Below are 26,968 nucleotides of genomic sequence, written 5' to 3'. Positions count from 1 at the left end.
ATGGGGTTGCAAAAAGAGTCAGACATGACTTAGCGACTAAACAGAACAACAAGAGGGTGAGGTAACCGTGGAGCGTGGAGGATGGTGGGGCAAAGTCTGGGCTGGAGAGGTAAGTTTGGGAGCCCTACAGAGACCATCTGGTTACAACCAGCAAACAGGGGATGGGGAGGAGACCCTGCAAAATCCACACACGGGGGTGTGGGGGTGGAGGGGGTGGTGGTGGAGACACAGGACGCAGCAAATGAGCAGGTGGGCCGGAGAGAGAGGGAGGAAGGTGAGGAGGCCTGCCTGGGAGGCAGACCATTCACTACGTCCAGTATCGCCGGTGAGGTCAGAAAGGACAAGGACCACGGGGGAGGAAACACACTGTGTTTGGCCAGCAGACAGTCACAGTGACCTTGAAGACACGTTTCCATAGAATCGCGGGGGCGGGAGTCAGCGGTTAAGGGAAGAGGAGACGGAGCCGCGAGTGTGGCCACAGAAGTGGAGGGTTTTGGCAGCAAAAGGAACAGGAAAGTCTGGAAATTAGCTCGAAAGGAGTTGCGTCCAGCATGATTTGGGGAGCCTGTGTCTTGTCTGTATTCCAACCCAGCGTCTTCCGGCCACCGCTCCACACCCCTGGCCGCAATTTCCTCCGCTTATTTTTCCATCCCCAGTATTTCTTCAACCACAGAGAACAGATGTGGCTTCATATGATAAGCACATAACACAGAGCTGGGGCACATAGTAAGTGGTCAGTAAGTGTTGGCAATTCTTCATTTTTGTTATTAATCATGGGCCCTTAGGAGAAAGATAGGCAAATGAAAGGGAAGAAAAGAGCGCCAGGGAGGGGTGCGAGCGCGGCTGCGGTTAAGGAGGGGGCAACATCTGTACCAGGGCATCTTTAGAAACATAATAGACCTTTTTTCTTTTTTCGAAGATTTCCTGTTGACTTAATCCTAGATACACTGTATCTATATAAGATGTCCTAAGGAGCCTGCATTTCGTCCCTTTGCATGTAGCTTTGAGATCCTTCTCAAGGATCTCTTTCTGCATCGCATTCATGGCCTTGGGGCCAGGATGCATCTTAGGTCTGGTCCTTCCCCTGGGAACCTTGGAAGAGAACAAAGGACAATTCCTCCTCAAGGGATGAGATTTGGGAAGAGAACCTGCAGAGCGAAAATAACCGAATGCCCGATGTGTGCGAAACTTGCAAACACAAGCCAGGGAGAGAGGAGCCCAGAAGCCCAAACCTTCGGGCTGGACAGAGGGAAATTGCAGCTTGTCATCGACAGGGAGGACCTGAGGAGGACCAAAGGCCCGGAGGGTCCTGTTTGCCTGGAGGTGAAGGAACCATGTGGGCTGAGGAGCAGGGGGCCAGGCCCTGCTTTTCCCATAGCAAGAGGGCAGGGTCGGTCCACATTGCAGCAGGGCTGTGCAGAGAAGATGCACTTCGTTTATTTTGTCTAGAACTCTGCCGGTCTTCCCTGAGCCCTCTTCACCCGCTGATTAGAAGGGGAAAGGAACTAAAGGTCCAACTTCATTTAAAGCTTCAGTAGCTTAAACGGTCCCTTTGGGTAGAGTCTGGTGTCTCATGGATAAAAATGGGCCTCCTCGTCCTTCTCACCCTAAGGTAGCCTCTGGGATGCAGAGGAAGAGATGTGTGTGGTTCACCCAAGGGAGAGCCTGAGATAACACCCTAAGCATCCCCCGGAGGTCCAGTGAGCTTTCCTGTCTTTTCCTTGTTGCTTCTTGGCCTTCTCAGGTGAAGCAAGGGCTGCTTCATATGCAACCTGGCCACTCTCAGCTTGACCGGAGCTCTGAGCACTTCCAAATTTGACCCATATTGATTCCCAAGTTGACCCGGCTCTCCTGTGTCTGCATGCCTCTCCGAGGACTATCTGTGGCTGCTGTGAAGTCCCAGTGCCTGGATTTCACCCTGCAGCCTGGCTACAGAGTCCCCCTTCCCAGTGATAATTCGAGACTCTCTCCCAGCAATCTCTTTTCAGTAGCCTGGCCATTACAAAAGCTGACTGTCTCGTTGCTTGGTTTTATAACTGGGCTAAATGTCAGCCCAGGGAAAAAAAATCGGCTCTGAAGGCTACCCTTAATCATGAGAAATGAGGCCCTGAATTCCTCTGCATTGGCTGGGGCTTCAGACCAAAGTGTTTGAACTGACCAGTCATCCTGGCATCCAGTGGAGATGGCTTCCCCACCCCCCGTACTCAATCCTGTAAACCTGCAAGGTCTTTTATTTCAAGCCCTCTCAACTCTGCTCTCAATGAGGACGGAAAGTGTTGCATGTGGAAATTGCCTAGGCGACTGGGGGAAACATGCCAAAAGAGAAACTTTCCAGTTCTTAGCTTTCAAAGTGTGCACTGTGCCATAAGTCATGAGGTAATACGGATGCTCTGAATGGGGGCGCCACCGCCAATGAAAGCAGTGGCTTGACAGTCAGCAAATACAGTTCTAGTCACTAAGCAGAAGCAAAAGAATTGCCAAGAAAGAGCAAAAGAACAGGCACCTTAGGCATCGAAGCAGCATAAGATGGAGGGAAGTCTGCCCTTAACTTCACTTTGTTAGGAGGAGAAAATGGTCTTGAAAGTGCTCCCGGAGCAGCAGTCTTCATGTGAACAGATGCCTCCCACCCCCCACCGCCATGGAAATCGATAAAACTCAGATTTTTTTTTTTACAGATTTGTACTGAAAACTATTGCCAGCCAAGGAACCTCAAATCTCAGAAGTCTCCGACCGGGCAGTAAGCTTATAAACAATCATTTAGCAAGATCTGAGGTCAAAATGACAGATGAAGATGGCTGTCTTTTCTGTATGTACGTCAAGAGATGAGGTCAGACAGGACCCAGTGCGTGGAGATGTGATTGTCTGGTGAAGTTTTTAGCAGTTTTTAACCTGTAGAGGCCAGCCTCAGGAACAAGCAAACTGGATCTTCTAGACTGGTTGTTCCTCCTAAGTACCTAATGTCCTTGCCTTGACCCCCTCTTCCCCTCTCTGCCCCCAAGATCACAGTTCCTGGAGGGTAATGATTTAATGGATTTGTTAGTCTTTTCCTTCAATCACTCTACCTTTTCTCCATATTTTCATTTCATTTATTTATTTTAATTTGTTGGTTGTGCTGGGTCTTCCTTGCTGCTCATGGGCTTTCTCCACCTGTGGAGAGCAGGGGTTCTTTGTAGCTGCGGTGCGCGGGCTTCTCATTGCGGTGCCTTCTCTCATTGTAGAGCACCGGCTCTGGATTGTGGGCTCAGTAGTTGAGGCTCTCAGGGATTAGTCATCCCACAGCACGTGGAATCTTCCCGGACCAGAGATGGGACCCACGTCCTGCCCTGGCAGGCGAACTCCCAACCTCTGGACCGCCAGGGAATTTCCCCATGTTTGCATTTTATGAAGGTCTTTTGGAGATAACAGTACTTCTAGGAGAACTCCCTGGTGGTCTACCGGTTAGGACTTCGAGCTTCCAGAGCTTCCAGTGCAGGGGGCACAGATTCGATCCCTGGTCCAGGAACTAAGATTCTATCTGCCGTGCAATGCAGCCGCCTCCCGCCAAAACGAAAGCAAAACAAATAATACAACTAAAAGAGCTGTCTGAATTGTGGGAATTTTAGGCAGTAACCTGGTGGGCTTAGGGTGAGTGGGGTGAAGAGAGAGGGGAAGCATTTTAAGAGTTGGTGAAAGTGAAAGTCACTCAGTTGTGTCCAGCTCTTTGCGACCCCATGGACTAACCAGTGCATGGAATTCTCCAGGCCAGAATACTGAAGTGGGTAGCCTATCCATTCTCCAGGGGATCTTCGCAACCCAGGGGTCAAACCCAGGTCTCCCACGTTGCGGGTAGATTCTTTACCAGAGGAGCCACCAGGGAAGCCCAAGAGCACTGGAGTGGGTAGCCGATCCCTTCTCCAGCAGATCTTTCCGACCTAGGGATCGAACCGGAGTCTCCTGCATTGCAGGCAGATTCTTTACCAATTGAGCTATCAGGGAAGCCCGTAAGAGTTGGTACATTTCTCAAATCACCACTTCTCAGACAGTCATCGCCTGCCCAGGACCATTCTGGGTGGAGGCTGGCTATCGCTTCCTTTGACCGAGCCTCTCTCATCTCTGAGTCCACATCCCGGCAGGTGTGGTCAGGAGTAGCTGTGAAAGTCTTGCTCTCTTGCATAGCACAGAGCTTGAAACTAGCCTATGTTGATGGCCAAGAGCAATTAGTACAGAAAAACAGGCCCCATGTATAATTCCTTGCCTGCGTGTGGCTCTTTCGCAGGCCAAACCCCTCAGCTTCTCCGAGCACCCCTGTGTTTGGCTTCTCTTTCTGGCCCTGCCCTGCTAGGATTCAGCAAAATCACAGCCCCATGACTGCCCAGCCACCCTTGCGTGCTTCCTCCTACTCCTTGCTGGACTGTGGGGTCATTCCTGCACTAGGGCAGGTCACAGGCTTGTTATTAATAATCAGATGGAAAGCAAAGACAGGATACACATTTTCCTAGAAAAACACCAGCATGGTATGATGTCAGTACCGTTTTCAACTTTCTGCGGTGATTATGGCTGCTACCCTTTCCTGCTTCTTGAGGATGACGGATCGACCTGCTTTTCAGGACAATTAAAATGAACTGTTTTAGGCAGAGCCAGTGTTGAGGGGGATGTGGACCTTCCGGCCACCAGGCACTGATTTTTTCATTGACTTCTCAAGGGGGTATTCATGCAAAACTGTAATTGGGAACACATAGAATTTCCCGGCTTTAGTTTTATTTGTGAAAGTTGCTCAGTTGTGTCCGACTCTTTGTGACCCGACGGACTATACAGTCCATGGAATTCTCCAGGCCAGAATACTAGAGTGGGTAGCCTTTCTTTTCTGCAGGGGATCTTCCCAACCCAGGGATCGAACCCAGGTCTCCCGGATTACAGGCAGATTCTTTACCAGCTGAGCCACAAGAGAAGCCCAGGTAGTTTTATTTGTAGGCAGGTTATATTTGCATGATACTTCTTTAAAAAAGTTGGGTTTTTTTTTTTGGCTGCTCCAGGTCTTTGTCTAAGCACAAGGTAGTATATAGTATGTGAGTTCTTTTCATTGTGGCACGCAGGATCTTTAGTTGTGGCACGCAAATGCTTAGTTGAGTCATGTGGGATCTAATTTCCTGACCAGGGATCAAACCTAGGCCCCCTGCACTGGGGGCGTGGAGTCTTAGCCACTGGACCACTGAGGAAATTCCTGCATGATGCTTCATTGTTGGCAAGCAGTTTCACCTTGGTGATCTCATTTGGGCCAAACCAGAATCATCATTTGAGCTACATAAGGTGAGGATCACTCTTTCCCTTGGATGAGTGAGATAGCTGAAGCTCAGAGAGCTCCCAAAGACAGTAGTGAAGAAGTAGGACAAATCCTAGGTTTCCAGATTCCTAGATCCTATTTCTATTGTACCAGCATCCTTTCCTCTGGAAATTATTCTGCCCCCAATTGGTTTGGTTTGACTGTAGTAGAACCCACCATGTCCCTATCTAAAGAGATTCCCCTAAAGCCTGACCCTATGATTGGCTCAGGGATGAGCACATGACCTAGGCTGGCCAGTCACAGTCTTCTCTGGGTCTTGTGTTAAAGCAATTGGAAAAGAAGTTCTCTCTTGCTCTGGATCCCTGCTGAGACAGCAAGAGAATGAATAGGCATAAAGGAAGGCAAGCAGAGGGAACCAGAGCTGAGAGGTGGAGAGAGCCCTGGAATTATTTAAACCATTCATCCAGCTGTGCCTGAAACTCTTCAGTGAGCCAATAAATTCCTTTTTTGCTTAAGCCAATTGGAGTTGCGTTTATGACACTTGCAAATGAAAGGAGTTATTGACTAATAAAACTGCCATTTCTGTCTTTCCCAGAATTAGGAAATTACCTCTTTAAAATTGTTTATTTGTAGTATGCTTTATTCCTTCCCACACACAAAAAGAATTCCGAAGCAGCTTATAAAAATAAATAGGAAAAAATAGGCAATAAGCCAGAAAAAAAAATCAAAGGGAAAGTTTAAGACATAAAATATATGTCATATGTCATATACATATGTACAGCACAATCTTTATATTAAGTTGACAAAATTATTTTTTAAATTATAATACCAAGTATTGTTGAGGGTGCTGGGAAATGGACACTGGTGATGGAAAAATTAGAAATTAATGTGAACTTTCTGGAGAGAAATTTGACAGCACTTATTCACATTCAAATAACAATAACCAGTGCTTGTTCATAACCAATAATTGGAATGCACAGAAAGGAAATAATTAAGTAAGAAAGAATGCATGCAAATATTTAGCTATAAGAATGATTGTTACAATCACCCCAAATTGGAAAACAGCTTGAATATCCAATGACAAATTATGGATCAAAAATAATATGTCCACTTATCGGAATATCATGTATTTATTAAAATAACAATGTAGACTTTTATTTACTGACCTGGAATAATATTCATATATTGTAGTAGATCCCTGGTTTGGGAAGATCCTCTGAAGAAAGGATAGCTTTGGACTAGCACATCTAAATTCCCCCTAAGCCATAGCAGGGTTCAAATAAATTGTTCACTCTTAACCCTATGTTTTAAAAATCAGAAACAAAAGACTATTTATTGGCTGTGGTCATTAAAAAGGGAGAAATATAGAAGTGGCAAAAATTGCCCTTCTAGTCTCACAGTTCGAGTATTCTTGCTTAAGTCAAATTCAGCTTTCCAGAGATGCCTGGTTAATTATCCCCTCTTTGACCATGTGTTATCTAAACACTCTACATTTTTCAGACATTTGACTAGTATTGAGAGATTATTTATTGCCAATGAGTTGGGTCTTGGGCATCATCTATTCCAAACCAAAGGTTACCAAAATGTGTATAGGCTCAAAACAAAAACAACAACAACAAAAAAAAACCCCACCGAATGGCAAGAAGAACATTTTAGAATTTGTATTTATAGCTAAGCCCCTTTAATTTTCTATTTCTGATATGTTTTATAATATATCAGTAACTGGATAGGGCATAACAAGTAAGTATACCAAGATCATGAAAATGTTTTTGATGATGGAAGTATGCTCTGGTTAACTGTTACTGCAGCAAATACAATGGCAACTTAGTGGTTTTAATTTTGTTCACAAACTTCTGGATCAGAAATCTGTGAATAAATTGCTCATCTGAGCAGTTCATCCACCCCCCATCCTGCCTCAGCCCAGACAGCACCTCAACTTGATCTAGAAGATCCACTTCCAAGATGGCTTGCCCACTTGGTTGGCAAGTTGGGAGCTCAACAGAGCTCTTGTCTGTAGGGGGAGGGGCAGGTCCCCATTCTCTGCCATGTGGCTTCCCCACTGGGGTTCTTGGGCTTCCTCAGGAAATGGAGGCTGGATTCTAAGAGGGAATATTCCAAGAGACAGGAAGTAAAAGTCAGTCTTCTAAGTCCTGGAGCAAGAATATACTGTCCTGTCACTGCTGTCATATTTTATTAGTCAAAGGAGTCCAAGAGTCTACCCAAGATTCAAGGGGAGGAGACACAGACTTTATCTCTCAGTGAGCGGTCTGGCAAAACATTTGTGGCCATCTTTAATCCATTACATGGCATGGAATCACTAAAGTCTGAAAATCACTAATTTACATAAATAGAATATGTAGCAGAGGCTCCACCCCCAGACTGGGGCTCAGCTCTCTTACGTAAGAAATTCTTGGCCATCAGAAGCTGATCTGTTCCTTATTGTACACCTCCCGAAAACTGTTTCATCAGATTTTTCTCTTAATGGCTTATTTATTCCAGAGGCATAGACTGAAGAATATATGCATGATAATGTAGGGGAAAACAGAACTAACTCATATGGGTACTACTGCTTTATCTTGCTTAGGGAAAAAAAAAAAAGATTGACTTAACAATAGAAATAAAACATTCATCTGCTCAGGTGTTGGTGACCTGTAAAAAAATTTTCTTTTACAACAGTATACTTTAAACCAGGGAACTTTGGTGGTGGCCCATGGTTAACATTCAGTGCTTCTAGAGTAGGGAGGCAGGTTAGAGCCTTGGTTGGGGAACTAAGACCTCACATGCCACACAGTGTGGCCAAAAAAGTTTTTTTTAAATACTGAGTATGAACCTAATATAGTCAGGATGACGTTATGACTTGAAAGGCTATAATTATGACAGTGTTCTACCAGAAATTCCCCAGTGCACAGGTTAACACCTGCTTTTCCTTTCTCGCTAATCAAGTAAAACAATCGCCAACAGAACTTTAAGATTTCTCCCATATAACAAAATATACTCTTGAGGAAGATAAAGTGGCTTACTAAACAGAATAAACCCATTTTGTAAGAAAATGTGTATGAGAGAGTCAAGAGTAAAATTTTTCATTATTTATGGTCCTAAATTCTGGCACTAAGAAGAGCGGATCCTGAGAAGAAGCTGTTGTTTTCCTGAGCAGGCTGATGGGTGAGTGTGCACATTAGAAAAAGTAAGGTAATAAAAAGGTGGTTTTTTTTTTTTTTTATGAGAAAAGGAAGAGATGTTGGAAGGCAGCAGAAGCAGAGAGGGTGACTTGTTTAAAGGTGTGGGTGGAGGATAGTTTTCCTAAGTGGGTTGCAGGGAATGTCTTCCAGGTTGCCCTAAAACCTTCAGTAAAATCTGTTTTATTTGGCAGTTCTTTTTCGAAATTTATTTTTATTGAGGTAGCATTGATTTACAGTATTATATAAGCTTCATGTGTACAGCATGATATTTTGATTCCGGTATACTGGATGTGAGAGTTGGACTGTGAAGAAGGCTGAGCACCGAAGAATTGATGCTTTTGAACTGTGGTGTTGGAGAAGACTCTTGAGAGTCCCTTGGACTGCAAGGAGATACAACCAGTCCATTCTGAAGGAGATCAGCCCTGCGATTTCTTTGGAAGGAATGATGCTAAAGCTGAAACTCCAGTACTTTGGCCACCTCATGTGAAGAGTTGACTCGTTGGAAAAGACTCTGATGCTGGGAGGGATTGGGGGCAGGAGGAGAAGGGGAAGACAGAGGATGAGATGGCTGGATGGCATCACTGACTCGATGGATGTGAGTCTAAGTGAACTCCGGGAGTTGATGATGGACAGGGAGGCCTGGCGTGCTGAGATTCATGGGGTCGCAAACAGTCAGACACGACTGAGCGACTGATCTGATCTGATCGATTTGATACACTATAGTGTGCTCACCACCATAATTAAGTTTCTATCACCATACATTTGATCTCCTTCATCCATTTCACCTTCTCTCTCACCCCTTCCCCTCTATTCTGTCCCCTGTATTTATGTGTTGTTTTCCTCTGGTTTGGTTTGTTAATTAGATTTTTTCCTACTACATATATGAATGTGTTGATATAGTATTTGTCTTTGTCTGACTCACTTCACTTTGCATAATACCCTCAATATTGTCACAAATGGAACATTTCATCTTTTTAATGACTGAGTAATATTCCTGTGGGGGGGTGTGGGGGGGTGTATGGGGATGTGTGTGTGTGTGTGTGTGTGTGTGTGTGGTGTGTGGGTGAATGGGGGTGATGGGGGTGTGTGTGGTGTGTGGGTGTAGGTGTGTGTGTGGTGTGTGGGTGTATGGGGGTGACAGGGGGTGTGTGATGTGTGGCTGTAGGTGTGTGTGGGGTATGTTGGGGGGTGTGTGTGTGTGGTGTGGGGGTATATGGAGGTAACGCAGGGTGTGTGTGGGGGGGTGTGGGGTGTATGTGAGTGTGTGGTGTGGGGGTGTATGTGGGGGGTGTGGTGTGTGTGTGTGTGTAGGGGTGTGTGTGTGGGGGGTGTGGGGGTGTATGGGGATGTGGGGGGTGTGTGGTGTGTGTGAGTGTGTGTGTGTGTGAGTGTGAGTGTAGGAGTGTGTGTGAGGGTGTGTGTGTGGTGTGGGGGTGTATGGGGATGTGTGGTGTGTGTGGTGTGTGTGTGTGTGTGGGAATGTGTGTGTGGGGTGTGTGTGTGTGTGTATGTGTGTGTGTGAGTGTGTGTGTGTGGGGGTGTGAGTGGTGTGTGTGAGTGTGTGTGTGAGTGTGTGTGAGTGTGTATGTGGGGGGGTGTATGTGTGGGTGTGTGTGGGTGTGTTTAGGGGTGTGTGTGGTGTATGTGGGTGTGTGTGAGTGTGTGTGTGTTTGGCGGGGGTTTGTGTGGTGTGTGTGTGTGAGTGTGTGTGGATGTGTGTGTGTGGGGTGTGTGTGTGTGTGCCTCACGTCTTCTTTATCCATTCATTCACTGTTGGGCTCTTAGGTTGTTTCCATGTCTGAGCTATTGTAAATAATCCTGCAATAAACATAAAGTACACCAATCTTTTCAAATTAGTGTTTTAATATTATTTGGATAAATACCCAGAAGTGGGATAGTTGGCTCGTATGGTTGTTCTATTCTTAATTTTTGAGAATCACCATACTGTATTCCATAGTGAGTGTACCAATTTACATTCCCACCAACAGTGTATGAGGGCTCCTTTTTTCCACAGCCTTGTCAACTCCTGTTTTTTCTATTTTTGCCTTTTTGATAATAACCAGTCTAACAGGTATAAAGTGATAGCTCATGTGATTTTGCTTTGCATTTGCCCCATAGTTAATTATGTTGAGCATTTTTTCATGTATCAGTTGGCCATCTGCATATCTTCTTTGGAAGACTGTCTATTCACCTTCTTTGCCCATTTTAGTACAGAGACTAAAACAGTGATTGAAAGGCTCCTGGAAAAAAAAGTCCAGGATCAGATGGCTCTACAGGTGGATTTTACCAAAATTCTTTTACTTTCTTCTTTTACTCCAAGAATATCTAATATCTATCCATCTAAACTTTTCTTAAAAAAAAAAGAGGAGGGAATGCTTCTTAACTCACATTAGGAGGCCAACCTCACCCTAATGCCAAAACCAGATGAAGACAACACAAAAAAGAAAATTACAGGCCAATATCTCTGATGAACATAGCTATAGAAATTAGCAAACTGAATACAACAATACATTAAAAGGATCATACATCATGGTTAAGTAGGATTTATTCCGGGGATATAAGGATGGTTCAACATCTACAAATCAATAAACATGATATATACCACATGAACAAAAGTAAGGATAAAAAGCATAAAATCATCTCAATATATGCACAAAAAGCATTTCACAAGATTCAACACTCATTTATCATAAAAACTCTCAATAAAATAGATATAGAATAAATGTACTTCAAGATAATAAAGGTCATATGTGACAAACCCATAGCTAATATCATACTCAATGGTGAAAAGTCAAGAGCTATCCCTCTAAGATCAGGAACAAGGATGCCCACTCCTGCCACTCTTATTCAACACAGTATCAGAAGTCCTTAACTGAACAATTAGGCAAGAAGAAAGGAACAAGAGCCATCCAAATGGAGAGGAAGAAGTAAAAATGTCACTATTTGCAGATGATATGATTTTATATGTCGAGAATCCCAAAGACTCCATCAAAAATCCTATTAGAAATAATAAATGTAGAAAAGTTTCTGGTTAAGGAATCTATATACCAAAAAATCTGTTGTGTTTCTATATGCTAACAATGAGCTAGCAGGAAGAGGAATTAAGGAAACAGTTCCATTTACAGTTGCAACAAAAAGATCGAAGCACCTAGGAATAAACTTAACCAAGAAGGTGAAAGACTTGTGCAGTGAAAACAACATAATACTGTTGAAAGAAATTGAGGAAGACACAAAAATGGAAAGACATTCTGTGTTCATGGATTGGAAGAATGAACATTGTTAAAATGTCTATATTACCTATAGAAATTCTTATGGGTGTTGGATTGTTTTCTTTGAGGGAAAATTTGGGGCAACATTGACATGAACTGAAGGCAGATCCAACACAAGAACAAGGCTAACCTAAGGAATTTCAAGTCACTTGTGAGTAACATCAGAGTAGGAAAAATCCAAGATACACATGCACCAAATTATGACATTTAATATCTCTGCATGGTGGATTACAAATGATACGTATTTCATTCCCTCTTCATTTTTGTATTTAAAGTTTTTTCTATGAGCTGTACTGTGTAAAGGAAGTTATTTTGAAACACACATGTGCTTTGCAATCATACAGGCTTAAGTTAGAACCCACCTCCACTACTTGAATTTGTGATTCTAGACAAGTTACTTGAACTTTTAAAGCCCTCATTTAAAGTCTCCTCATTTGTACAAAAAGGACAGTAATCATACTTCAGAGGTAATTGTGAGGATTGAATAAAATAATCTGTGTAAAGTTCTTCAAACAGTACCTTTGGACTGAGAAGCATACCATAAATCTTTACAAGTTATTATTGTTGGTAAGTAAAGTTTGCGGATGGGTCTCAGAGCCTGAAAATGATCAGTCTTTTCTACTCTCTGCCAAGAAGTTAAGTGGCCTTGTGTCTTCATCCTCTAAAAAAACTGGCGGAGGAAATTCAACAGAGTTTTATCCCTACCATCATAAGTCATGCAACATAACATCATTACGAAGAAAAGCCTCTTTTAGCACCTACTGTGTTCAAGTAATATAAGTTCTCAGACATTAGACGGGGTCCCTGTGGCCTCCAACTTGTAGCCAGGTCAGTTCTGGCCACTAACGCTTAAGTGTCTCAATGCCTAATTAAAAACACGTCCAGGGTTGGCTATACTTAGGATGAACCCACATGGTCTTAATTCCCAATGAAGAATACACATTGCATTTCAGGACTTCCACACTAGCCAAGGCGTTCTGATGTGGGGTTTGAGCTCCCTGGTGCTGTCATGTGACAGGCTTTTTGATGTGGTGGCTGTTCCAGTAAGTTAACCTCTGGCATCTCAGAACTGGCACAGCCCGCCTGGCTACAGACGAATTCTGAGCGCAGATGCGGGCTGAATCTGCATGCCTGCGGGTGGACGGACCGCAAACGACCACGGGGCTAATTAGCGGGGGGCTGTTTCAGGGCAGGTCCCACTCCTCAGGGTTTCCGAGTCACTGCTGTGCAGCTTGGCTCTCTGAGACGGTGCGCCTCAAAATATTTTTGGTTTCTGACCTCCTCGGTGGGAGGAAAAAAGAAACCCCTCTGGACCCTGCATGTCTCTGCTTGAGGTGACAGAGACAAGCTTACTGGGCTTCAAGAAACTTGTCATTGTTCTGGATGAGATCTGCCCTGCGATGCCTGCTGTTTATTTAATACAATAAGCAAATAAATAAGTTGTGCTTGAAACAAAAGCACAGGCCTTGCTAGACATTCTGTGCACACACCATCTGGGTCTCCTTACCTTCCAGGCATGTAGGAGATGGGACCGCCCAGACTTCTGGGGCTGGTGGGGTCACACTACCAGTTTAGACCAATGGGGGGTGAGCTGGAGTGACCCCCGTCACTCCTCAGCATTGAAGAGCAGGTGAGACATTCAGCCTCTCTCTTCCCTGGAGACCAAAGGAGTAATGTGTTCTAGATGTTACAGTTACAGAGGGTTCAGCCTCCATCAGCCTGGATGCTTGAGTGACTGTGGAATGGAATTTTCCCCGCACACGTACCCAACATCCTTGACTTGGCAATGGACATGAGGCACACACAAGAAATAAATCTTTTTTGTGTTCAGCAATGGGATCTTGAGGTTCATTTGTTATCACAGAGCAACCTAATTTATTCTAACTAATACAATTCTCCCATAAACATTAGTGGCCTTTTTCTGGTAGCTCAGATGGGAAAGAATCTGCCTGCAATGCAGGAGACCCGGGTTTGATCCCTGGTTTGGGAAAAAATTCCCTGGAGAAGGGGATGGCAACCCAGTCCAGTATTCTCGCCTGGAGAATCGCATGGACAGGGGAGAGGACAGGGGAGACTGGCAGGTTACAGTAAATGGGGCTGCAAAAGAGTCGAACATGACTGAGGGACTAACACATCCACTTTCATAAGCATGTGTGACACAGAAAGTGGTCTGCCAGTCACCTGTAGACCTGTCACTGGGAGTTGGCCCAGGCAGTCTGTAGTGAAAGACTAGAGGAACATTTGCAGGGAGGAGCAGCAATTCAGATGGTCAAGTTCAAGGTGACTGCAGTCTACTCTGGGAGGCTAGGAGGAAGGCAGAGCTTCAGAGGACACTCTGGCTCTGGAGCTGCTCATCCAGACCCCAGACTCCAGACCAAGGTCAACCAGACTCCAAAGACCAAAGACATTCCAGTAGACTGCTTCTCTGACCTCCCTGGTTCAGAAGCTGTGTCAGTCAGCAGTATGTCTTTAGAAAGTGAAAGAAGATTCGTAGGTCGCTTTATTTTTAAAAAAATATTTTTATTTACTTGGCTGCATCGGGTCTTAGTTGCACACGCAGGATCTTCAATAACAGCGCACAGACTCTCTAGTTGCCATGCCAGGCTTAGTTGCTATTCGGCCTGCGGTATCTTAGTTCCCCAGCCAGGGATCAAACCTGTCTCCTGCCCTGCAAGGCGTATTCTTAACCCCCAGACCACCAGGGAAGTCCCCCTTGGTCACTTTAAATGCACAAGATGTTCAACCATAATAAGAGTTTATTTACTGGACCGTATTGATTTTCTTTGCATAGACCTCCAAGGGCTGACCATCCACAAGGGAGTTAAGACATACTCACACAGCCTGCATCTGAGTCTCTAAGAAATACTCCCTGTGAATGATTAGCAACCCAGTGAAAGGGTTGCTGCTCTGTTCATTTTTAAACCTGAAAATATCCAGCGACCCTCTCAAAATCCAGGAACATTTCAGTCTCCTGATGGAGAGGCACCTGGAAGAGAATGAGGAGAAGCTGTCCTCTTGTCGTTGCCGACAACATGGTTTGTAGCATCTGAGAGTCAATGTTACCATCCGTCTTCTGTCTGGACTGCCTGGAATGAGGTGGTCCTCAGCCCACAGCAGCAGAAGGCTGCATGTAACCATATTCATCATGGTGCCAAACTGCCTCCTTATTCAAGAAGAAAAGATAATGGCTCATCCTCTCATGATTCCCTGGACTGGAATTGCTGTATAAAATTGTCTTTGCAGAAATAGACTTCTCCGAATTCATCGGGAATGCAGAGCTAGATGTCTGGCCGCTTTGAGACGAAAGGATTCACTGGGAGCAAATCGGTTTTTGCTCCTTTGCTACTTAGCAGAGCTTTAATGCTAGAGCCTCTCAGAGTTTTTAATTTTTACAAGGTAGCTATTTTCAGAATCAAAAAGGTGCAGTTTCCTTTACCGAAAACCTCGTGATGCAAGAGAAATGGGATTTTCTTATAAATCCCTCAGCTCACTCTGCTCCCTCTGTCTAAATCCACGCTGCTGGAAGAGCAAATACTACAGCTTCGTTGCCAGGAATACGGGAAAGACAGTAATCACACCGGATGTTAATGTGATGAGTCCACTTAAACAGAGATAAATTTCAAATGCATATATATTTTCATTTTGAATGTAGTATACTTACAAAGAAATGCTTATGCTTTTAGAGTAGAAGGCAGATTTCTTTTTTAGAAAGTATTCATTTACCTGGCTCCGTCGGGTCCTAGTTGTGGCTCGTGGGATCTTCGCTGTGATGCTCCCAGTAGTTTCAGGGCATGGGCTCAGTTGCCCCGAGGCATGTGGGATCTTCCTGGACCAGGGATCGAACTCGCATCCCCTGCATTGAGAGGCAGTTTCTTAACCACTGGACCACCAAGGAAATCCCTAGAAGGCAGATTTCTGACCCACTCCTGAAACATTAATTAAAGGATTTGGAGAAAGCAAAGAGTATCAGTTGAAAACCAGTGGCAAGAACCTACTTAGCGGTTCCTTATCTTTTGATCCACGTTAACAGCATGAAACATGTACTTTAATTATAATATCCAAATCTCACCTTGATATTCCATGAAATGAAAGAGTCCCACACAAATGTACCATGTGTATGTGCGTGCTAAGTCACTTCAGTCATGTCTGACTCTTTATGACCCTATGGACTGTAGCCTGCCTGGTTCCTCCATCCTTGGGATTCTCCAGGCATGAATACTGGAGTGAGTTGCCATGCCCTTCTCCAGGGTATCTTCCCAATTCAGGGATCAAAACTGTTTCTCTCACCATCCCCTGCGTTGGCAGGTGGGTTCTTTACCACTAGTGCCATCTACTTTTTATTTTTCAGGTGTTCTAAAAGCACTTTATTCCCAAAGGTTGCTGATATGAGGATTCTTGGGAACCAGAAATGGCAGGAAGATCCACGTGCTCGGATCCCCAAGGCCTGGGCCAAACTGAAGCCAGATCTATCCACTAATGATGCCACAGGCCACAAGGAAGAAGGTCAAGGATGTGTGTTGGCTTGTGGAGCTGTAAGTTGCACCTCGAGGGTGGAAAGCATTCCTCTGACTTCAGGTTGGTCCTATGGCTGAGGTGTAGCACAATGGCCACACCAAGTGGATATTGAGAGCAAAAGCTAGGAGGCATGTGCCCTCTTCACCAGCAACAGTTAGAATTTTCATCACCTAAATTGAGCCTCTCAGTAAATGAATATCGCCTCCAGAAGATTGAAGCTGCAGAGATAAACAATGGAAGGAAGGGAAGTGGGCATGCAAGGGGTATCTTTCTGAAATGCCAGGTGAAGATGATGTTGACTCAGAATTGTTGCTTCATGCTGGCCCAAGGCCATTGTCAAACTAAGTTCTGTAAAGGAACACAGAAAGACTAAAGAAACAGACTCCTAACTCGCTCACATAATGAGCAGCTCGTCCTTGCTGCCTCCAGTACCAGCCCTGATTGAAGGGCGCTGTGAACTCTGTTCCCACCTCGCCAGCCTGGGGAGCTGAGATTGACGTGCAGCCTGGGAAACATGAACCCTGGGCTTCGGGAGCAGCTTGAGGTCAAGTCAGAATTTGTTTCTGTCCTGCCTTTCAAAGCTTTGTTTTCCTATGAACCATCCATACTAACCACTCTGCATTGCTGGGCCCCGGAGAACCGGGGGTGGGCAACTTCCAGGAGATTCATTCAGGATGGACATTCATTAGCTCTGAAGACAGCTGGGGCTTTTCCTAAAAGGGCTGAGGACAGCTGGAAATTCCCAGATTAATCATTGACCAGACCAGGCTACTGCCACCCCACCAAATCCCACCCCACCCTGAGGGTTGCTCTAACCAAAATAAATCATAAATGTGTACAGCTCAACAGTGATTCTATTCAGAGTCACTGCCACCCACTTCTAAAGCCCAGGCCAACGTAAAGTAACCCAAGACTTCACTTCTCTTCAAGGGGCTGCTCCACGTCCTCAGAGGCAATTAAATCACGGAACCTGTGTAAATAAGACTTTTCTGGAATGCTATTTTGAGACACGCTGAAAGCCTTTCCAGTGAACTGAGTCTTCATTCTGACCATCACAGATAAATGAAGGACGGGTTCTTTAACATACTAATGATAACAACAACTAATTGATACTTTTCCTTTGCAAAGCATTTAGTTCCTGCCAGATAACTTCACATGAACCATCTCTTTTACTTTCAGAATCATATAGCAAGGCAGGACGTGCGTTATTATTGACATTAAGCAAATAAACTGAGACTTCTTGGCAGTTAACAGCCTTACTTGGGTAACAGAACTGATGGCCGTTGGACATAAGGTTAAGACAGACTCCAAGTCCAGGACTTTTTCCAATCCATCCCACTGTGTCTACAAAAAATCTTACCCTCTCTTAAAAGCTTTGAATTTTATAAATTGTTTAAGTGCTTATTGTTTTATTTGATGGGAATGAAGTACAGCTAGCACTGTTGAGTCATGACTAAGCTGAGTCATTGTACATCAAGTGCTTGATATGAACGTCCTCGTATATGAGGTGGTCGTTATTATCCCCATTGTGATACACGAAGGAACACAGAGAGGTTTCTGCAACTTTCCCAAACCACATAGCTAGTAAGTAGCAGGGATTTGAAAACTGCGCGTCTAGAGCCTCCCACCTGCATCCTTCTGCTGAGATAGGCAGGTGTATAACTTCTCGTGCTGTTTTTTGAAGAACCATAGGTCCAGTTGCTGGAGACAGAGCCATCCACATCGCCAACATGTTTGGCATCGTTTGGGTCCATGGGGATTATTTCGTCTGTGAGGCCAATCTAGAACCAATAGAAATAACCGATCAACAATAGAAATAAACCAAACACTCTGCTATGAGATGGGGTTCCTTCTTTCTTTCTTTTCAGGCTGTACTACGTGGCACGTGGGATGGTGGTTTCCCGGTCAGGGATTGAACCTGTGACCCCTGCAGTGGAAGTGCAGAGTCTTAACCACCGGACCACCAGGGAAGTCCCTCAGGGCTTTCTTCACAATGGCACCACTATTGCTCCTATTTCCAATACTAAAAACCACGAAGTTCCTTCTCCCTTGTGTCTCTTATCCAGTCAATTATCAGCAATTCCTGTTTCATGGTTGTGTGTGTATCTAGAACTTGCTTCTCCCTCTTCCCTCCTTCTCTTCACATACACTGTCCAGTCAAGTAACTAGACAGCGGCCCCTCCAGCTTCAGACACTTCCCACAATATAGTCTATCTTGTCCCCATGCATCCTAAAAGCGTAGGATCTTCATCCCATCTCATCCCATGCTGTGTTCCTACACATGGCGCCCCACTGTCTATCACAAGCCCTCTGGTTTGCATCTTCATGGTCTAGAGCCTCCATTTTCCAGCCATTTTTTAAATTATCTATTTATTTTTGCCTTTTGACTTCCCCGCATGGCATGTGGGATTCTAGTTTTCTGATCAGGGATTGAACTCACAGCCGCTGCATTGGAAGCTTGGAGTTTTAACCACTGGACCCCCAGGGTTAAGTCCCCCTCTAGGGGACTGGACCCCCTAGACAGCCATTTTCCTATCAATTCTCTGTTTCTTCCTTCTCCTCTTGCCAAGTGGGGCTCCTCACAGTCCCCAGCCCGCATGCACACACCCATCTTCCCATCTTGTGACTTCACTGTTATTCTCCTCATCTTGTTATCGCTCTTCTCTCCTGTTTATAGCCCAGTCTAGACATCCCACCTGTCTCTGGCGTCTCCTCGGGCTATTCCTCCTTCTTGGATTCCTATTGTCCCCACAGAAGGTGCCACGAAGTTCAGTGTTTAATTTTGTTTTCTCGTTGTCTCACTGTTTACCTCCTCCACTAGACTGGGAGTTTCTCAGGTCAAGGACTCTGCCTTACTTTTTTTCATGATCCTTACTGGGCATAATATAGTCCTGGACTCAGAGACAGTGCTCGTTTGGTGGACGGATCTCGCTTGGTGGAGGGACCTGGTGGCAAATGAGCATGAGTTGATTTAGTGGCTCTGATGAGCAATCCAGTGGCCTTGCTTGACATGGGTTAATTCTCCAACACTAGATGCCAGCATCAAATTCATGAGAAGGTCAGGAAATTACAAGCTGGTCAATTCGTTTTCTGCAGGAGAGTTGTTGTTTGCCCAATTCGAGCAGTTGAGGAACCCATTTTTTCTGATTCCTTTCCCAGTGGGCTCTTCCCTAAAGAGATACAATGACTGGGTGGGGGGTGGGGGGCGGGTCAAGTGAGTTGTCCAAGTGAAAGACCACAGCAAGTAGACTCTGATTTATAATCTCCAAAGTAATACATTAGAGAATGGAAAGTAGCTCAAGGCCAATGTTTTAGAATAAATCATGAGACAGTTTTTACCAGCAGAGAAGTCACTGGACTCTGTGCAGCCTTGTTCAGCATCAGCATGTTTAATGGCCATTCATCCAAGTTCAAGTTGCCTCAGGCAGATTTCAGAGGGACCAGTACTTTGGAAATCTAATAGCAGAAAGAATCGAGTTAGTATATATGGCCACATTTGGAAACTATGTCATACTTTCCAAACTGTGCTCTTAAGCTCCATCTTAAGAGTTGAGTTCTTCTGAGTTGGAAAGAGTACCAAAGGTTATCTGGTTGGAAGAGGGATGACATGTCTGGAATACTACTAACACACTTTTCATTTCTGTGTTTCATGGGTTGATCTATCCCTTCACTTTCCCATTTTCTCAGAGACATAAGCCTACCTTCAGACTTCAACAGCATGAATGCAAAAAAAAAAAAAAAGCTAATATGCTGGTTATCCCGACCCCAAATGGGTATTTTGTAGGCATAACAGAGGTAAAAACTAGGTTTTATTGAGAGAGAAATACGATTTTCTAAATTTATTTAGCTCCCATTTCGCATAACTTGCTAAAGAGCCAAGCTTGTAGGTAGGACTCAGATCCTGGAACTGCTTCCATGCAGATGAGAACTGGTTTTGCAGTGACAACTAGGGCTTCCCATGTGGCACTAGTGTTAAAGAACCTGCTTGCCAAAGCAGGAGACCCAAAGACCCAGGTTCCATTCCTGGGTTGGGAAGATCCCCTCGAGGAGGAAATGGCAGACCACTCCAGTATTCTTCCCTGGAAAGTTCCATGGACAGAAGAACCTGGCAGGCTACACTCCATGGGACTGCAAAGACAACTAGACTAGGAGGTTTGAATTGTAGAGGCAGGAAGCATGCTCATTTCTGGTCCCAAGGGATCAAGAGAAGAAAGAAGACAGAGGCTGGAGAGACATTCATCTTGATTTTCTGTCTCTGGGCTAGTCTGAACTTAGATGTTCAGTCGCTAAGTTGTGCCCAACTCTTTGTGACCCCATGGACTGCAGCATGCTTCCTTGGCCTTCACTATCTCTTGGAGTCTGCCCAAACACATGTCCATGGAGTTGGTGAGGCCATCCAACCATCTCATCAACACAAAGCCTCTTCCTCATTTCAGACTGCATGAAACACAGGCTCCCCACACCCATGTGGGAGTGGCCACATCAGAGTAAACTCAGCAGTACTCTGTGGTCAGACAGTGGAAGGGCTAGCATTTAGCTTTCCCGAGCTACCCTCACTTCCCTCACTTCCTGTGTGGTGTGGAAAGAACTTGGAATCTCCTGGGTGACCCTGGAGTGGGGAGGCACAGAGGCTGGGTGGAACCTGGCTAGAGCACATACCAGAGAGGAATGACCATGGTGGGGGCAAGATGGCGCTGTGGGCTAGGGGTTGCAGAATGAACGGCCTGGGCCCTGACCTCACGATTAGAGCCAGGGGCTCAGCACCAAGGGAGACCCAGGGGCCCACACTCCAGGGGCGGCCCAGGGGCTCAAGGCGCCAACGGAGACCCCCAGGCCAAACCAGGGATAAAGAAGGCAGGGCTCCAGTTCAGTCAAGACAGAAAACGAACCACCCAACCCAGCAACAAACACTGGCCTGAAGCCAAGGAATGGGGCAAGCGGAACTTCAGTGGTCAACCGTCCAGGGAGCGTCCCAGACCAGCCACCCTGTAGCAGACACAATGAGGATCCAGCAAACCCTGTGTGGACTCCAGCCTGCTCCCCTCCACCCCCGGGGAACACAGCAAGTCCCGCTCACACACTCAGGCAGAGACTGAATTATCTGCAGAAAACTGCTCCCAACTGTGGAATTGGGCTAAGATTACAGGGCTGGCGTAAACCCGGTATCCCACCTCACAGTGGGACAGGGGCTCATTGAAAAGCTCCCAGCATTTCGTCAAATCTTCCATACTCGACTCAGAGGACAGTGGGCACTTTGGTGACTTTGCTCCCCGACATGAGCTTCTCCATCACGTGTAGGAAAAGGCTCACGGGAACCTTGGGACCAGGTGAAGTGTTTATTACGGTCTCCATTATACATGGTGCAGAATCCAAGGTCTGGGGATAAAATGTCTCATCCACAGTCAAGAGGCATAGGGTACAAACCTACAAGAGGGAAACTTCCCTGGTGGTCCAGTGGCTAAGACCCTGCGCTTCCAATGCGGGGGGCCTGGGTTCGATTCCTAGTCAGGGAACTTATTCCCACATGCTGCAACTAAAGATCCCACAGGCTGCAATGAAGACTGAGATCCTGCGTGCTACAACCAAGATGCGGTGCAGCCAAATAAATAAATAAATATTGAAACACACACACACACAGGAGTTAGGCCTTTTGACCCCAGTTCCCTGCTCCTCTCGAAGGGCTGTGAGCCCCTCCTAGGAACAAGATGGGGGCACCCATGCACTTGGGCCGGGGGAGCCCTGCTGAAAGATACATATGCTCAGAAACAGGCTTCGGTTTCCCGTTCTGGTCCTGGTCATACCTTCAGCCTTCATTCAGGGGAATCTTCTGGCTGGAGAAGTCCCTTTGGCATATTTGCACCTGGCGGGCGCTTGGGGCTGGTCAAAGTCTACCCATCGCCCATGATGCCAAGTGTTCCGGTCGGCACCCAGCTAACAGGATAGTGACAGAACAAAGCGTTTCCGTATCTCTCATTTCTCCCAAGTATCTCCTAAAATTGAAACCTCTGCATTGGCTGCAGTTTTCCTCCATCTGCAAAAACACATTAGGAAGAGAAAGAGGTTGGCAGCTGACTTCAGGCTTTTCCCCCCGGAGAGTTACTTACCTGACTTTAACCAGATGCTGTGTATCAGCCCGTCTCTCCCCTCCGCGCTTAGTGGGCAAAAGACAGAAGAAATACAAGGAATGCTTGCTACGCTCTGCACTCTCTCCCCCTCTCTTTCTCTTTCTCTCTTTCCCTTTTCTTTTTTTTTTTCCCCAGGACCGGATATACAAGTTCCAGAAGAGGAATATACATCCCCAGAGTCTGAAATCAAATCTGGAATTCATATCCTCTGTAAATGTACTTTATTAAAAGCAGGAATCAAGAAAGGTTTTGGAATTATTATATTGGAGAGCTTGATTGTGTAGAGAGGACTTGGAATTAGGGATAATTTTAGACATGTTTTGCAGGCAGCCTGCTCTTTGGATGAATGGAAACACTGGGTACTTTGGCATCAATCTTATCCCAGAGGTCTTAAAACCAGCCTTTAGACTCTGTTACCAACACGAGAAGGAAAACAGGAGGCTGCAGTAAGGCACGTTCGTCTATGATTACGCAATCGCGTGAACTGACAGTGTTGTAGGGACACAGAGTAGGTAATATTTTCAGACATCAGGCTGTCAGTTGGGAGGTAACGTTTGTAAAATCCGCTTGCTGACACTTCATGGTGTTAGTCCAGCCCCAGACCACGGACATGGGTGGAAGGCATGAGTGTTTGTGTGTGTGTGTCTCTGTGTGTGGGCATGTATATGAAGAAGCTGAAAGGATTAGTTGAGGCCCAGAATCGGAGCTGGTGGAGACTGTGAGGTGCGAAAGTGGGGCAACTCCCGGGAAATCCATCTCCGCCCCCACCCTCTGCCTCCCACGCCCGCCCCTAGACATGCTGGTGGCCTGTATTCCTGGCTCTTCCCTGGATGGGGAACCAGGAACTTGTCCATTGTTCTCAGAAGGCCCAGACCATTTTCTATGTTAACTGTCTCTGAATTATTTTTCTCCCTCGATTTGGAATCACAACCTTCTGAATATCATTGCAAGCTCACGGTATTTCTCTGATGAAAACCGCTATTTCACAGGGGTCAGCCAACTCCACGGCGGGAGCACAGTGACTATGGGATTTGCATTCCGGTAATAAAAGATGAGCCAAGCCCTCCAACCCGTCAGAGAAAGGTGGGAGCCCCTGGAGACCCAGGAGGAGATTTTAGATTCTCAGAGGCCCCAGAAGTACAGAGAGGGAGTCAGTGTTTCTGAGCTCTTTTGAAGGAGAGCTATTGCTCTGTTAGGTGGAAGGCTTCTCACATGGCTCAGATGGTAAAGAATCTGCCTGCAATGCAGGAGACCTGGGTTCGACCCCTGGGTCGGGAAGATCTCCTGGAGAAGGGAATGGATACCCACTCCAGTATTCTTGCCTGGAGAATTCCATGGACAGAGGAACCTGGCAGGCTACAGTCCATAGGGGTCCCAAAGAGTTGGACACGACTCAGCGACTAACACTTTCACTTTCAGAGGAAAAAATTGGAATGCTGAATGGATGCTTGGGGCGACGGGGGGCGGGTGCAGGGGGTGCTGCTAGCTGGCTGTCTGCTACTATCTCACTCCTTGACCCACACTGCCTGCTCTTTATTCACATCCGGGATGTCCCCTGTTCCTTTATGTAGAAAGTCCCCTCTCTTGGGACAGGCAGGAAAGTACAGCGAACATTTGGATGGCTAAGGTCCTTAACTTTTCACTTTGGCTGCCCTTTCCAAGACTGTTGAATTATTGTCTTAATTACAGAAGCCCTAAAGAGGAATTTGAAATCACCCCTGCAGCTCTCAGGAGAAATAGCAGTAGACTCCTCTTCCTTGGCTCTTGGACTGATTGGGGTTTCACCCGCCTCTTTCTCTCTCCTTCCGCGGGGTCCTGGCCTCCGGAGTCAGACAGCGTGGGCCTGGAGCCTCTGCTCTCAGCATCTCTGCAGGAAGGGTGGCCGCTTAGATTCCACGCTTCCTGCCGGCCTCTGACACCCGCTCCAGGGAGGTGGTTTGTAATGTTTGTCCCGTAAACTCTTAGGTAACTGTTCTGTTCCACCCGGGGAGGTCATGTGGCTCAGAGAGAAAAGCTGTGTTTTTCTTGTGGATATCTAAGGACACTGAGCTGCGGCCAGGCAGCCACGCCGCCAGAACCCCCAGTCTGAACAGAGAGCCCTGTTCGGGGAGCCAAGGGGAAATGACGCTCCCGGACAAGGGTCAAGTGCAAATCACCACGCCGCAGAAGCCCTGGCCCTGGGACATGCATCTGTCTTCCAAGACTTCCCCGCAGTAACGCCCCCTTTTCAAAGGGCGCAACGGATGAAGTGATATCTGGTTCTGAAATTCTCAAGCCCCTCGGCCAGAGGGTCCTGGGGCTTTTGCTTTCCTGGTGTTCACTTATGGCTGCGTTTCCCATCACTACTTCAGCCCTGGTTCTGAGTCTCCGCTCCCTTGAGTTCAGGGCCCCCGGTTGGTCTCTAAAAGCCAAAGGTGTGTGTGTGCTCAGTCGCTTCAGGCGTGTCTGACTCTTTGCGACCCCATAGGCTGTAGCCCGCCAGGCTCCCCTGCCCATGGGCTTCTCCAGGCAAGAATGCTGGAGTGGGTTGCCATTTCCTTTTCCAAGGGATCTTCCCTATTGACCTGGCATCTCTTATGTCTCCTGCATTGGCAGGCAGGTTCTTTACCGGTGGCATTACATGGGAAGCCCTTGCTTTACCCCACATGCACTGAGACAGCGGGTTCTGAGCATCTGGGAAGAAGGGACTGCAGCCCAGGACTCCCTGGGCCCAGGCTGGGCTCTACCCAGAGGCTGCTGGAAGCCTCACCACAGGCAAAAACAGGGCCAACCACTCTTCACTAGGATGTTTTATCTTCTTCCTTTTTTAAAAAATTTGAGGTATAATTGATACACCGTAAAATGCACATATATATTTATCGAAATATGCCCTCATTTACCCTCCACTCAGGTCAAACTCATAGACCTCCCCTAAGACCCCAGGAACTCCTTTGATGTTCATCCTGCTATTAAACGCTTGGAGTCATCACAGCAAAGCTTCTTGCCCCACAGCTAAATAAAGCAGCTGCGGCAGATTCCAATGTCTCCTTCTGAAAACTCGAAGTTCAGAGAGGTCAAGTGATCAGTTCCTGGCCACACTGCCAGTGAGAGATATGTGGTGGCCGGAACCCAGCTCTGGGCCCTTTCTCCTATTTCTGGACTTCCAGAAGAGCGCAGAGCTGTCTTCTGAGACAGCTGAGAAGACTGACCACAGGGCTTCCATGGTGGTCCAGTGGTTAAGAGTCCGCCTTGCAATGTAGGGGACACCGGTTCGATCCCTGGTTCAGGAAGATCCCACGTGCCACCGGGCAACTAAGCACTGCAACGAAGACCCAGCTGAGCCCCCAAAATAAAAAAATAAATCTTTAAAAAAAAAAAAAAGACTGAGCACAGACTAGGATGCAGATCACACAGAGACCAGAGGAGCAGAGGCCTGACGTCCTCGTGTCCAAGTGACACAGTGTCCAGGCTTCAGGATCCAGGCTGTCTCTCAGCTGGGGGGCCACCCCTGACCAGCAAACGTGTGATATGTGTTCTCTCTTGACGCCCATTCCTTCTCTACCTTGAATGTAGATAACCTGTCCTCAGACTTTAGGATGCCCAAGAATCCTGGGTAGAGTGAGCTGTACATGCTGATTCTCAGGCCTGGGGCAGGACCCAAGAGTCTGCATTTTCAAGAGGCTTGTTCTCCTCCTCCCGCCACGCCACCTGTCCTCCCCGACACCCATCCAGGGGGTCTTTGACCAACGCTGTGTAAGGGGACCACTCTCAGTCTCCTCCACCCTGGAAGTGGCGTTAGTCACAGTTTCCAAGATTCCACCCCATCATACCCGCCCTCGCCCTTCCTGGAGGACTTCCCCTTTCCTTAACTTCTTCCTTCTTTTATCTTTGCTTTCTGCCTCTTCCCTGGATTGCGGGGTTGCTCTTGATCATGATTCTAATATTCAACTTGTTCATCTAACCTCTAGTCCTCTCTTGAATTGTCCCTTAATCTCTAGAAAGCCTTATGGCTATGGTGATTTGAGACAGTCCACACACACCAGATACACAAACAGTCCTACTGAAAATCCTTCCACGGTGTAAAGTCCAGACTCCTTCAAGAAGCACTGAAGACTCTTCAGTTTCTACTGCTTGCCTTCCAGTTTCATCATACCTCCTTCTTCTCTGAAACCTATCCTTCCTTCTCACGACGATTTCCAGCTGCTGTCATAACCTCGTGCTCAGGCAGTCTGCTCCGTTTGCCTGGAAAAGCCCTCCTCTGGGACCCCTCCAGTTTTCAGGACCAAGGCTGAAGGAAGATTCCATCCTTTGGCAAAATTCCCAGCCTCTCCCAACACCCCCAGGAATGGATTGCTCCTTCTTTGGAGGCTATGTCTTCTCCCCCTGACGAATCCAGGCGCCCTGGATCCTCAGCACCTTGATGGGTCTGGGCCCTCACCATGGGGACTGAGGGTGGAGTCTCAATCCAACACTTCCATGGTGGTCCAGCGTTAAAATAACATACAAGTCAAAGTGTTTATAGTAAGTCCCCTACATATGACCTTTCAAGCTATGAACTTTCAAGATGCAAACGTTCATGGCATCGACACCAAGCGTGAGTGACACAGAAGCTTTAGCTTGCCCTTCATCTTTTACTGCTGG

The 26,968-nt window shown here is 46.4% G+C and overlaps 1 long non-coding RNA gene and 1 other non-coding gene across 2 annotated transcripts; both read right to left on the bottom strand.

Moving 5' to 3' along the window:
• Nucleotides 1-16,006: 16,006 nt before the first annotated feature.
• Nucleotides 16,007-22,406, bottom strand: LOC113884976. The gene is made up of 3 exons (XR_003509078.1): nucleotides 22,025-22,406; nucleotides 19,563-19,679; nucleotides 16,007-18,004 (listed from the first exon to the last, which is right to left on the bottom strand). It is a non-coding gene; the product is annotated as an uncharacterized LOC113884976 (long non-coding RNA).
• On the bottom strand, nucleotides 18,121-18,193 carry TRNAG-UCC. Its single transcript has one exon. It is a non-coding gene; the product is annotated as a tRNA-Gly (tRNA).
• Nucleotides 22,407-26,968: the final 4,562 nt, after the last annotated feature.

Source organism: Bos indicus x Bos taurus, chromosome 27 (assembly GCF_003369695.1).
Source record: "Bos indicus x Bos taurus breed Angus x Brahman F1 hybrid chromosome 27, Bos_hybrid_MaternalHap_v2.0, whole genome shotgun sequence".
NCBI lineage: Eukaryota > Metazoa > Chordata > Mammalia > Artiodactyla > Bovidae > Bos > Bos indicus x Bos taurus.
Note: the sequence above shows the minus strand (reverse complement) of the source record. Positions and strands in the feature narration are given on the sequence as shown.